The sequence below is a fragment of the Serinus canaria genome, chromosome 3 (genome assembly GCF_022539315.1).
Source record: "Serinus canaria isolate serCan28SL12 chromosome 3, serCan2020, whole genome shotgun sequence".
Lineage (NCBI taxonomy): Eukaryota > Metazoa > Chordata > Aves > Passeriformes > Fringillidae > Serinus > Serinus canaria.
In genome coordinates, this window is record NC_066316.1 from 56,307,191 (window position 1) to 56,321,063 (window position 13,873).

Genomic DNA, 13,873 nt, shown 5'->3' on the forward strand with positions numbered 1-13,873 from the left:
TTAGGCTACAAAGCTCTCACATGAAAGCCAGTAGGTCAAAATCATGTTTTGCTTGGAAGTGTTTTTCAGTTCCCAGGAATTTATAAGGGTTTGTACACAACAGTAACAAAACAGCAGTAAGAGCTCTGCAACTAAACCACTTTCCTTAGCAAACCAGGAAGAAATAACAGAATGGCCTTGGTCTTTGATGTTTGACTAAAAACACCAAGAGTGATCCCTGTGACCATATAAAGTGGCCTTGGTATAATCAAGACCCAAGTATATCTGTTTGCTTCGCCCACATTAGCCAAGATCTCCACGTGACAGACAAAAATGTGCCAGAATTCATTATTCCCAGTAATGAATTCTGCTCAGCTGAATTCATTACTGGGAATAAGTGGCAAGAGACTCAAGGGGGAATTTTTAAAACATACAGGGAAAGGGTAGGAAAAAAGGAGGAGACTGTTTAAGTCTTTACCTTGATACAGCATCACATACTACTTTACTTTTTTCTCTTCTAAGAGAGTAACATCTGTTTTCCTAATGGAATAACTTTAAGATTTCTCCTGCCCCCAAATAGGTGGTTATGAGTTCCTGCTCTATTACCCTAGAATATATAAGAATATAATACATACATGTAATTACACATAATAATAACAGAGTAGAAAATATCACCCATACAATTGAAGTTTTAAGTCCTGTCTCATTACGACTTCATGCAAATTACTTAAATTAGACCATTTCCCTGGGCACCATGGAAATCCCATCTTCTCCCCTGCCTAATAATTCCATCTCAACTCATCCTTGCTCTGTCTCTTCAAACTTGGCAGAAGTTGGCCGTCTCTTTTCCTTCAGACCAGCTTTCACCCTAGGCTCTCCTGCCCTTGGGAAGAGGAAGGGCGGGGAAAGTGACAGACAAAGCCGGGCCAGACCCCTCCCATTGCCCCTGGTATCTGTAGGAGTGGCAACTGCTGTAGGAGAGGAAAAGGAAGAGAAAAAGTGCTGAGGAAAGGGAGAGATAAGGAGAAGCTGCAGTGGATCACAATGCATAAACATGCAGGTGTGTAAACTGCTCAGACAAAATGCTCAAAGGCAGGAGGATTAATAGGAGGCATCGAGGTAAAATTGGGCCAAGTGGAATGACATCTCTATACAAAGAGACCTAACTGAACAGCTCTGTATAAAAATAACAACTTGCCTTGCCAGCCACATTCTGCCTTTGGCCCCCAGCTGTTTCCACTTCCTTAACATATGTTGAACCAAATAATTTCCCATACAGCTTTTTCAAAAAAACACAAGGCCGGAAGAAGGTGAAAAAGACCAGGCAAGAAGAACAGTAGAAGATAAAACTGTGCATTTCTCTGGGGTTTTCTGCAGGTCTCACTTAACAACTTCATTTCCAGAGCTGGCCACAAGATGAACAGCCATAGTTAACAATTTTATGGAAGCCAAGTGGATGCCCAAGGCAAGAGATATCAGAATGGGATCTGTTCTTTCCCTGACTGGCTAGTAATGATCACAACAAAAGAATAACTACAACACATCCGTCATTCACATTCTAGAGGAGGTGCCTGGATTGCAGCCCCCCACACAGTCCAGACACAGACAGGAAAAGCAGTTTTTCCCAGTTTTCTCCTTTTAGCAATTCTAATAATAAAGCAGTCAAAAGCTCATAGTATGTTTGCTGGTTCTCTATCATTCTTCCATCAGCATAGCTCAAGGATAATTAATGCATGATTCCCTGGCAGCAGTCATTCTGTTTATTCATGAACCCAAGTTAATAACCCAAACCAGTAATTCCAAACTGCTAATTCTCACCCACTGTATCACATAAACAGGAACAAAGCAGATTTATTCACTCAACAGGGAGAGAAGGAAAGAACTGAGACTGAAATGAGAGCCTTGTTCATATTCAAACACTGAATATGACTCTGAATGTGGTGCTGTTGTACACAGCTGGTGTGCCTCTCTGCCCTCTTCATATTGATGCAACTAGCTGCAAGAACATACTGCACCTGTGTGTGAACCTCCCTATCTTCATAAAGATGTTCACAGCCTAATCTATTCAGATGTAACTGTTTCACTCTGTCATGCTTTCACAAGATGCTTAAAAGCCAGTGAGAGAGCTCCAGGCAGCAACTGACCACAGAAACAAATTTCCCCTGGTTTCTTTTCTCATGCTTTTCCAGTAAGCACAACTTTGATGGAGAAACAGGTAGCACAACAGATGAGATGAAAACTGCAATTAAAAAGTAATCCTGGGATTAGCAGGTTTAATGAGTCAAAATCCCTGGAGATTTAATGAAGTAAAAACCTGGAATAGTAGCATGCACCTCCAGTCTACAGAGAGGTGTGTTGAGTTTGAAGCTTCAGCATTTATTGTAAATGCTTTGTTTCCTAACATCTCCTGCACCTGGTGCGATTCACTTAATGAGGGAGAAGAGACTTATATTGTAAAAATTTTCTCAGCATTTCCATCAGAATGCAACAACTACAATGCAGAATAGGGAAGAATTCTTATTCTGTTGTAAAAGTGAGGATCTTTGTTGCTCCCACATCTGCTGAGCAAGAGGGGTAAACACCCTCATTTGAAATCTCAGTTGATAGCTCTTCACTATAAATCTGCAGCATCTGGGTAAGTAAAATCCATCAATGGAAGTACAAGGAATACAATCACATTTCTTTTCTGTCAGTTAGGGTGACTGTTGCATGTGAAGAGCCCTGTCTCCCATGGTTGGCATGCTGCTTAAGGTCAGATTCTCTGGAATCAGAGAAAACATCAAGAAAATGCAGAGACACTGGACTTTTCCCTTTCACTAACTCTTTCCAGTTACTGAACATTCAGTTGTCAGTGACTTCAGCACTGCAGCCTAAGTGAGGACATGGGTAAAGGAAGTTTTCAGTGTTGTTATCCTTCTGTTTCCTGGTATCATTGAAAGCCAACTTAACTCCCAGTGTCTTGCAAAGCAATTTCATGGCTGCTCTGATGCATTCTCATGCCCTACCATCCAGAACATAACACATCCCAGCTATGACCCTTCCATCCTCCTCTTGGCACTGTGGCTCTACAGAGCAGAGATTCATTAAGGAGAGGATATCCCCTTGGGCTTTTTTCAGTACCTCTTGTTCCTTCTCAAGGGTGGTAAAAGAGTCTGGATAATGAGCCCCAAAGAACTAATTCACAGTAGCTTGCTACGGGAGGCAAAGTGATTAAAAAGGACTGAAAAGCTTACACAGCAGCTGCCAGCCTAGCAAATAGAAGTGTTCTCCATACTTAAAAATGTGGAGCACAGGTTTTAGAGCTCCTTGACAACACAGGCCTCTATGGAATAGAATTAAATAGGAAAAATACAAATACAAGCTAGTTCACTGCTGTAGTTAAGACACTTCCTGCACCAGATGCAAAGGAGGAAAAAAAGCCCAAAAAACAAACGTATGCTATAAAAGAGTGAACTACATTATATCAACCACTAGACACGCCATATATGTCCCCATTTAGCCCATATAAGTCCAGTCTTCATCTTTCATCTGAGGACCACAACCTATTGTACTGCACTTTCTTCCATTCTGATTCTGGTCAGAAAAATCTCTCCAGGAAGAGGTGCTAAGGAATACCATATTCCCTACTTTATTTGACTCTGAATGATTAAGGCTCTTACCAGTTGCACTTCTGATGCGGTTTATTCTTAATCGCTCTGACATTGCTTTGATTTTACTTCCACAACTGCTTGATCTTGCACTGACTTGTCCTCCTGTGGCATTAGTGTTAAAGCTCCAGCCTTCAATCCCTTTTTAATTTATATGCTGTTAACACATTCTTAAAACATTTCCAGCTAAGGAAAGGTGATCTCTCTAAATCACCTCAGCTTACACTGAGGAAATTCTCTTAAGATCTGTCATGAATCTCAAGGGCTACACTTTAGAGCCATTTTTAAACTGTCTTGTTTCTACTTTTCTCAAAGAGAGAAAGCAGGATGAGTTTACAGAGGCAGGAAAACAAGCGTTGTTGCTGACTTCCTCCAGCTTGGTCACGCTGGAACAGATTTGTGTCAAGTTCAGTGTGTTATAGGAGCAGCCCAAGGCTGTAAAACAATTTTCCCGAGGAGCTGAATAGATGGTAACAGAACTGTACTAATTCCCAAACAGTCATTTATATTTCTATAGTGCCTTCTAGCTGTGCATCACAAAATGCTCTGAAAAAATAAATAAATCAACAATACTGCATTTCTAAAGAGAGGAGTGCTAACCTCTTTCCTAACTGGGTGAAACTGGGTACAGAAGACAAGCTGACATCTCCAAGATGGGTCATGCAATCTCCAGGCTTGCTATGCAACCTACATTTCTTACGTTTACCAGCCTTGCTGCGATCTTGTGTTCTGTTCAGAACTCTCCTTTCACTTTGCTTTAAAACTCCTCTGTGATTCTGTGTTTTATTTTGTTTCTGAAAATTCATATAGTTTTAAAGCTGTTGACAACTAATGCCTATGCAATTATGAGCCCAGAAGGGCTGCAGCATTTCAGAAAAAACATAGGGTTCTACAGAAGTATCTGAAACATGAAGTTTGTGAGAAAACTTGACTTAAAAAAAAACCCTTGCAGGCAAAAGCTAACAGAACCTACAAAGAATATGAACCCCCCCCCCCCTTCCCCGATCTGGTAGCCACTACAGTGGCTCTTCCAAAGGGAGGAGTCACGTGGAAGTTGTTGGGTTACACAGTGTCCTTGCTGTGCTCTTGCTGGGAAGACAGGTGACCTAAGTGTTTCATTGCAGTGACGTGCTAGCGCCCCAAGGGGAAGGAAATTATTCATTCCTCATTTCTCAGCTGATTTATGACTACCTTGGCTGTGACATAAGTGAGGAAGCTTGTCAAGCAGAGGAGGGAGAAAAAAAAGATAAGGGGGTGAGGTGGCTAAAGGGGTAAACATGTAAAGAAGAAAGTAGTATTACAAATCCAAGCTGCTATCCAGACAGCACTTGTCCTCTGCATATCCATATGGTCACTAAAGACTTTTATTTTCCCATGATTCTAATCAAAGCTCCCACTGCACCATCAGATTGCTCTTAAATCGCCAGAATCTCTTCTGTAATACTGATCCTAGTTTCTCAGTATCCCATATTCCATGCTCTAGCCCTGATTCTCACAATACTTCTACTTCCCTGCCACACATTACCTGAGCAAGAGGCAGCATGGGTCACAACTGATTTAGAACACTGAGTGCTGACTGCAACATTTGCACATCATAGAGGTAAGATAAGGACTGAACTCGAACTTTTCTTGTGTCTTCTTCCTCACAATGAATTTTCATTATATTTTTCTAGGGACTTATCATCTTAGAAGTTTCCACTTCTGCTGAATTTTATTGACATTTTCAATTTATTGGTGAAATTGCAGAGCTTGATGGGCCATACATAAGCCTTGTATTCACTCAGGTTTTCCCATTTCTGCATCTCTTTTGGAGCATACATCGATCCCAGGTAAGTGATTCTTTACCTGTTTCCTTCTATAACAAACATGAAACAGCCAAACAGACAACAAAAGATGGCAAAAAAGACGGTACAGGGAAAATAACCAGCTCACATATGTTTTCAGCAGTTTTGTCAGCCGATTAATTATGGTTTAGTCTCCTTTCCTGACACTTAGGAATGCTACTGATGCCAACATACAGTATGCAGTTACCTTAGGTCAGAGGTAGACACCTCCTAAATAAGAAAACTAAAGCAAATCCTGCAATGAATCTTAAAAGCTCTTAAGTCACCAGTGGTTTTTTGTTCCAGAGATTTGGCAAATGATTCAGTCTTGTAGCTAATAACATTTCATAAAGGTGAAAATCTCTAGTCTTGTTAGCTTCCAAACATGGAAAAACTCTCAGTAGTAGGGGAGTCACTGTGAGACTTTGTCACTTTTTAATTGTTATGGGCACAATAAAAATTGCTGTCAATTGCTTTCTTATTGACTGTCCTAAGCCTAGAAACATACCTGGTGTAAAGGAGGTGATGAGTTACCACAGGAGAATTTCCAGACTGCTTCTTCAAATAAAACCAAGGCCAGTTACATTGTAATGTGGTTTTCATTTTCATCAAGAAGTTTGAAATATTACTTCTCACCTTTTCACGTCATGAATAGTGTTCTGAAAAAAAATGACATCTTGCCAAAAAACAGTAAGGAAAAGTAATTTCACCTGTAATTCCCTTTTGATCTATCCCCTGTTGTCTCATTCATTCATGTAATGAAATCTACTGTCCTAGAAGTAGCTGTCAGGCCAACAAGCTGAAGTTTAATGCTTCAAAAGCAAATGCTTTGTGTATACAAAGGATATTTTATTCCTGAAATATGTTAGTGTGTCCCAGCATTTCATTTGTGTGAATATGTAAAAGGTAAAGTAGGTACATCAGTAAATATTGGCAGACATTGCTGGTAGGCAGACACAAAATGGATACTTCTGTAGAACCAGTAAGTTTGTTTAAAAAAAAAAGAAAAAAAAAATGGGATATGCATTTTTTTCACTTTTTTCAGCCTTGTGTTTGTAATGTGTCTGGGAAGATATAAAACTGAGGAAGCTGAGCTGTTTTGTCATACTGATCTTGAGGTCTGTGACAGGTCACTAAAGGAAGGTTACTAAATGTCAGTGAAAAGGAAATTTTTTTTTTCTTAAGGAGCTATTTTTATGTTTCATTCTGTGCACGTGTAAAATGATAATTTGTGATCAGCCTGCTTTGTTTGCTCAGTCCTGCCAAAGAACATCCCATGTAATAAGCTTGGCAAAATCCTCAATTAAATCAGGTCAAAGGAGGTCAGGGCCCAGCAACCTTTCCACAAAGGCATGCCAGAATTTTTTTTCCCTACTGAACTAGAGATAAATCACGTACTGCTTCTCAAAGAGGCAAGAAGCTCCCACCTTCCATATGCTCAAAGTACATCACCTCTGTACATTACCTCTGTGCACAACAGGAATTTCCATCTTTCAGGAGCAGAGTATGCCTGGAAGTCACAGTCATCCCCCTGAAGGCACAGCAGCTCCCATCTTTTGTCCCTGCCCAAACCCTGGTGGGTGCCATTCAGAAGGGACTTGATGCTTCTGATTTTGGAGTAAAAAAGTACTAGGAGGGACAACTCCTCTTGCAAAAAAATACACAGCTTCCACATCTAGCCTGTGGGGTGAGTGCTTTCCTTGGCACGTTCTTTAGTTTTGATTTCATGACTGTCTGACTGCACCATGGTGAAACCCCATTCAGGCTCATGTGCTTGAGCTTATTTCTAGAAGCTTGAAAGCCTGAGCATGGAGAGAAAGATGTGAAAGCTGGTTCATGAATGCAGTCAAAACAGAGCTTGAACAGAGCTCCTTATGCAAGACTTGGGAATCACTCCCCACCTTCCAATTGGCTTATCCTTAGCCTGTAACATCACACAACCATTACTAGGAGAATCCATTCTACCATGCACTCAGCAGAACAGTGATGTGGGAGAAATCCACATTACACAGGCTCCTGTGGACTTTGTGACATGAGGTCCATTTTAGCCTTGGCATCTTTTTCAGATGATGCAGCCACACATGGAAATCCCTCAAATGTCACCACAGGAAACAAACAAAACCTTGCTGAACCCTGGTTTAAAAAACAAGAAGAACAAGTTATTACCAAGTTTGTAAATGTGGAATAAATAGTGATACTGAGATCTAAAGAAAAACCTCTAGATAGGGTCTAAACATGATAGGTTTCTGTCTCCTCATATTATTATCTAACAACATTTAAAGCCTGCACAAAAGCTGAGTGCAGGTGGCATTCAATTTGGTGGCACTGCATAACTCTTCTCCCTTCTCTCCATTAAAAGCTGGACTTCAATCTACTCTGAAAAAGGCAAAGTAGGAAAGAAGCAGTCACTGGTCAGCAGTTAAGACTTTCCTGCCTTGTGCTGGTTATTCAGCAGGGAAGCACATACATGAATCACCAGATCCAAATTGGTGGCACTAAGAATGAATGATGCATTGGAAAAGATAGTGAAAGAGGCAAAAGGACGGCAGATGGGACTGAAAGAAAAACCTACACAGAGAAGCAAACAAGCAGAATCATGATTTGCATAGGCAGAAAGAGAATTTGGCCTCTATGGTCCCATGTCAGGAAGGCAGGGCTGAGTGGCAGTTATCCCACCTGAAGGGAGACAAATCCATTTCTCTGCAGCAAGTTCCTAAGCAAGAGTAAAAGTAGGGATTCTGGCCAGCTCCCCTGCACCCTCAGCAGCATATCCTCTGCTGACTCAAAGCCCATGTTCAGAAGCCTCCTTCTGTGCATTCCAGGTATGCTCAGATTCACAGAACTCTGCTATCTTGTCCCCACACTCAAGTTTAAACCTACAGTGAAGAAGGGTAAAACTCCTTAAGGCAAAATGGACAGAGATTAATTTGGTACAGCTAAACAAGTTGCTTTCAGTGAAGAAAACTACCCTTCAGTGAACATCTAGGTACAGAGCAAATCAGTAAACTTCAAGTTCCCTCAAGCAGCTTCTGTCTTAGAAGACAAAACTCTAACTCATTCATCTGCCTGGCACAGTGAAACCAGGTAAACTGAGATAGGTGTATTGAACATGAAAATAGTATTTTTCCAGAGTCATATAACAGTATTTTTTCAGAGCAATGAAGGAAAAAAAAGTCAGAGACATTATTCAGAGGGAGAAGAAAAGTTGTAGCACCACTACTTATGAAAATTACACAAAGCAAAAAATGAGAATTCTTGCTTACATTATGAGTAGTATTCAATGTTTTGAAACTGAATGCACCAGCTAAAATGTCAGTTTCTGGTCTAGTTTACAGACTGGAACCACAGAAGAAATTGCATCCTGAATGATTAAAATTACAGTATATTGTGGTAGAAAAATACACCTTCATTTTTAAGCAAATATTAGCTCCTGACAATACCAACCTTAACCAAAATGTACTTCCTTTTTCTATATTGGAAATGAAAATTTTATCTCTAGCACTGCATGCCAGAAAAGATACAGCTCAGATAGCAAAGCTAATGTCTGGTATCCCAAAATTCTCTGATGTTTGCTGAGATCCAAAGGCTGCTTAAAACAAAGAACCACTTGAACTGCATCCATGGCACACTTCAGTCCCTTCACTTTAGAAGCAGCAAAACCTCAGAAGATCAAAACCCAACAGCCTTTCTTAGAATGGGACAGTGCATTTGTTAGGGAGGACAGATTTCCAACGATATTATGGGCAATGCTACAGATCCTGGTTATCTCCTAGCTCCTGATGCCTGTCAGCATGGCCTGATGCTGATAGCAACCATGCCACAATGCACTGAAGCCACAGTCACTGGGGCAAGTAAGACTGATTCTTTAAAAAGCATTTTTCTTAAAATTACTGCTCAGAATTTCAAATTATATCCAGTGGTCCCAGCTAATGAAAATGCCTGTAAGTTGCTGCAGTGATTGGATTCAGTAACACAACTGGACAATACCACAAGGACTATTTCCACCAACAGACAGGGCAAATTTGAAGAAGAGTGTACTTTCCTGTTTCCACTTTGCTGAAAGTCCAGTCAAATGCTGCCAGACTAATTGCTGGGCAAAGCTTGTTTTGAAGTTACACACGTTATTTGTTGATATCACATTTAAAGAGTACATTAGAAAGCTTATATATAACACCAAATAGGGCTACAACAGCATGGTTTACTTGGTCACTGCCACTGAACAAGAGCTGAGCATTATTGTCATATTGCCTTAATTTCAAAGGAAGTGTTTACCTTTTATTTTTTAAAAATATATTCCTCTATCAATGAGATTCATGAAAATTAAACTGATTTGCCAGAGCAGCTTCGTATTCATTATAAGGTTCATTAAGATGTATTTATCCTGTCCTGATCAGACAGTCTGGATAAATTTTAAATACAAAAAAATGAAGAAAAGTTTTATGGAGAGTACACCAGAAAGCTGTGAGACATTAAAAAAGCATTTGGATTGGTCACAACATAATCCTATGACACATTCCTGCAAGTAACACACCATTACCTGTTTTTATGACAAGGTCTTTTTATGCTTTTCAAAAATAAAAATGACAGAGACATGGTTTAAACTGACTAAAGCTTTTAATGTAATTGTATCCCATGGGATTTGAATTTATTAAACAGCACCATGTGGATAACCTTAACCCATTCAATTTGAAGCAGGCTTTTGGCTCAATGGTAACCAGTGGCCTTATAAATTACATAACACAGAAAGTCTTCTCATCACTTTGTCAGAGATCTAATATATGCTCCCCCTCCCCAAGAGGGAACCAACCATTCAAGCATAATCCCAGGAAAACCCATTGTTTACTAAAGATGCTGTCATCCTGACTTGTGCTTTACAGCTCCCTCCAGGTGTGGCTGGACACTTCTAAATCATGAAGTCACTGGAAGTCCAGCCATGTGTGCAGTGTTGCAAAGTGCTTTTCTGATCTCAAACATCATAAAATAAAAACAAGACATGGTCTTTGTGCTCTCACTTCATAGCAAGCAGTCAGCTGCCATGCTACTGAACCCTAAATATGTCCGCCCTGCTGGAATACCCTTGTCTTGCACCCAACAGAGCATAAAGCATGCAAGGTTGAGAGCTGTGGCAGCTACATGACACAGACTTGCCAAGTTCTGTGCCTTGAGCGTGAGCTTCCCATAATGTGCTGCTTCATGCTGTGCAGATGGCCACACTGCTGTTTTCAGCTCTGAGACCCTCTGTGCCAAAGCAGAGGAAAGGAAATACATGGGGAATTAAATCAGTGAAAGGAAATGGCTGAAAATTAGTGACCATCTTTAAATTCATTAGTGCATCTTTAAATCCAGAGGTTACCACTATCTTGTGCCAGTGGGTGGAAAGGGGTGGAGGCTGTAGCTCTGCAGCCCATCCCAGAGTACTAGCCTAGATCTGTGATAAAGCCTGGGATTTAGGGGACTTGGTTTGCATGAAGACCTGGGAGGGAACTCCTACTGAAACTGCAAATCTTTCCCACACAGCGTCCCAGCTCCTGCCCACACACGGCGTTGGTCTCTTGAAGCCTAAGACCTGGAGGGATTTGCCTTTCTCTATCTCTTCAGGCCTCCAGAAGTTTTCCTCCCCCACTTTTGGCACTGAGCCTAAAATGCAGCTGTTCCACAGTAAGGCACTCTTTCCCTGCTCCTCCCTTAGCTCAGACTGCTATCAGACCTCAGTGTGTGGATCCCTTCCCAGGAGGAACAGGCAGAGTAATTAAGTTCTAGTTCTGCTTGCCGGGATCCCAGCTCCAAAGGGAGATGGTTCAGCTGTGCAGACACCAGGAGCCTTCATGGCTGAAGACATGAACTCCACCAGTGTGTGCTGAGTGATAATTAGAGTCCCCTTCTGCACTTGATGGATCCAAGCCAGACTACATGGTCTAAGTCTGGCTCAGATAATTCCCATATTTCTGAAAGCAACTAGCATCTCCCCTTTCATCTCTCATCTTCTTCCTGTTTCTTCCATCTTTAAAAGCCAAAGCTTCCCTCGAGCATACAAAACCCCAAGGACATCTGTGACGGATTTGAAGATGCCTGAAATTGTATATATAATCTTCTAAATCTTTGTTTGATTACTGGAAGGCAATTTACTGTATAAAAACAGGGAGTTAAATTGAAAAACGAGCTGCCTACATCAGGCAGGGAAGAACCTTGTTCAGTTTCATACAGCTCAGCCATTTACCTACCATTTCTGGAGAGAGTTGTCACACTTAAGATCACTGGGCCCTTCAGAGGATATGGAGGGGGGTCTCATCCCTCCTTTTAGGTTATGAACTGGGGTGAGGGAATATTCTAGGACAAGGCTTAAAAATGTTTTCTTGTGATGGTACAAGAGCTTCCCAAAGTCAGATTAACCTGCTGTGTAAGAAGTTAGAACTGTGGAGGAGGGATCATCTAACTAGGGTTAGAGGCACATTTCCTGAAGTATTTAGAAAGACCATTAAGAGAGTAGACAACCTTCAGTCCCACCTTCTCTCCACTCAAAGCTGGGAGTCCCAGTAGATTCCACTTTTTGCTTGATAGGCTTCTAAAGAGAATAGGTGTGCTTGTATACTTCTTTGATTCCTCTCCCCAAAGTTTAGTTATTAGGAAATACATGGTGCTGTTTTATGTTCAAGCCTCCTCTTCTAGACTCCAAGACCCTAAGGCAGAGGATCTGTAGGGCAATACAAAACTAGAGAATGGTAACAGTTCTAAAGAGTCACAGAAGTCTTCTGTGATGGACTGCCACCTGAAGTTGTTCTTCTTTAGAAGGCTGACCTAAACAATTGAATAGGAAGGTAGAAGAGAGGATAGACTCAGACAGGGTTATACCCTAATTTCCAGTCTTGGAATGCACATCACATATTCACATTCTTGCTCTAGATTTAAGAAAAAAAGCCAGCTTCTGTTGTCACAACACCTAGCTGAACCTCCCACTGTCCTCCCAAATACCTTCTCACTCTGGTGCAAACACACTCTCCCAGCCTGTTTTTCCTTCTGTCTGGGAGATAAGCCATGCAGCAGAACCAGGAAATTAGTAAAACCTAGCTGGCAAAGGGCAGCATTGAATAATACTCCACCCTTCCCAGTGCACCCATGCCATCCCCCTGTGACCAGACTGCTCTGAACAGTGTTCAAACACTTTAGTAAAACCTATCTGAACAGTGTTCAAACACTTGTTCCAAAGGGAAGGTTACACAGCACCTGGCCCAGCACGGATGAATGCCCAGCAGCTGTGCAGCACCTTGTTTGCTGCAGCATGACAGCGCTGCTCCTCACAGCTTGGGTGTCTGGGAGAAGCAGGGGGAACTAGAACAGTGCTGAGCAAGTCATGAGCCCAGAGAGATTAGAAAAATGAGGAAATATCCTCCCACTCTGTCCTCAGGTTCTTCTGGATACTTAGGCACATCAGCAACACTGCGTGCAGGAAAACAGTGGTGAGAGCTGGCTGGAACTATTTTGCCCCGGGATGATAAACAACCCTCAGAGGCTATCTAGGGGATTAACAGAAAGAAATCAGCGTAAGAGAAGCTAATAGAGTAAAAGCAGTGACAGGAAATAACAATTCCATCACTAACTGCTACCACTTCAGCTCTCCAAGTGCAGCTTTTCCCTCCTCCATGTCCCCCCCCACCACCATGCACACACTTTTTATTTCACATCAGGATGCAGGTGTGATGGAAAGGAAAGTGCTGCAGGAGAATCCTGCTCTGCTTCTTGCAATTGTTTAATCTCTTTGACAAGCCCTCCCCTTAGGCGCACCCTCACTAAAAATAATCAACCCTTCAGTCTTGCATAGGAGTTTATCTTTAAAGACTGTGGGATCAGTGCTTTATTTCCTCCTTCAGCCACACACACTTTTCTTTCTTCACGTGGGAGAACTAGTTCCTTCTGCCTTGCACCACCACAGGCTTTGATAGCTGCCCAACACCCAGCACATGCAAGCTCAGCAAGAGCCATGGGCTAGTCTGGGTGAGATGGTGGTCAGCCCTGCAGTCCTCAGCATTGCTCTGATTTCTGCTCCTTAATTTTAACCACATCAGGCAAAACCACACTACCCAAGGCAGGCTTGCTCCTCAGCTCCAGGTACAACCGGTAAGGGATGTATGCAGGGAGGCTGCCAAGGGCATGTACAGATAATAATTTCCTATTGCTGTAATTCATGAAAACACCAAAGAATAGTTAGTAAAACTGCTGTGGAATTGTATCTCTCAAGTAAGGCAGTTCTACAAAACAGTAACCACTCTCTACCACAAATGACATGAATTCATAAGACCCTCTCATTGTTTAATTCCTAGTGCCCCCTCTGCTTCAATTATTGCCTTTAGAAATTCTTTCAAGGTAAAAACTAAAGGTATCTTGTCAAAGTCAGTTTCTCCATCAACTGCTCTGCATTGCCTCTAGTGA

General features: G+C 41.6%; 1 long non-coding RNA gene across 2 annotated transcripts in view; it reads right to left on the reverse strand.

Moving 5' to 3' along the window:
• Positions 1 to 13,873, reverse strand: part of LOC127059457 (uncharacterized) — a 36,802-nt gene that overhangs the window by 15,565 nt on the left and 7,364 nt on the right. Inside the window, exon 1 of one of the 2 annotated variants that reach the window (XR_007777331.1) lies at positions 3,639 to 3,730. The exons of the other annotated variant lie outside the window; for it this stretch is intronic. This is a non-coding gene — a long non-coding RNA (uncharacterized LOC127059457). Of the gene's footprint in view, positions 1 to 3,638; positions 3,731 to 13,873 lie in introns of those variants that run through there. 2 annotated transcript variants of the gene reach the window in all.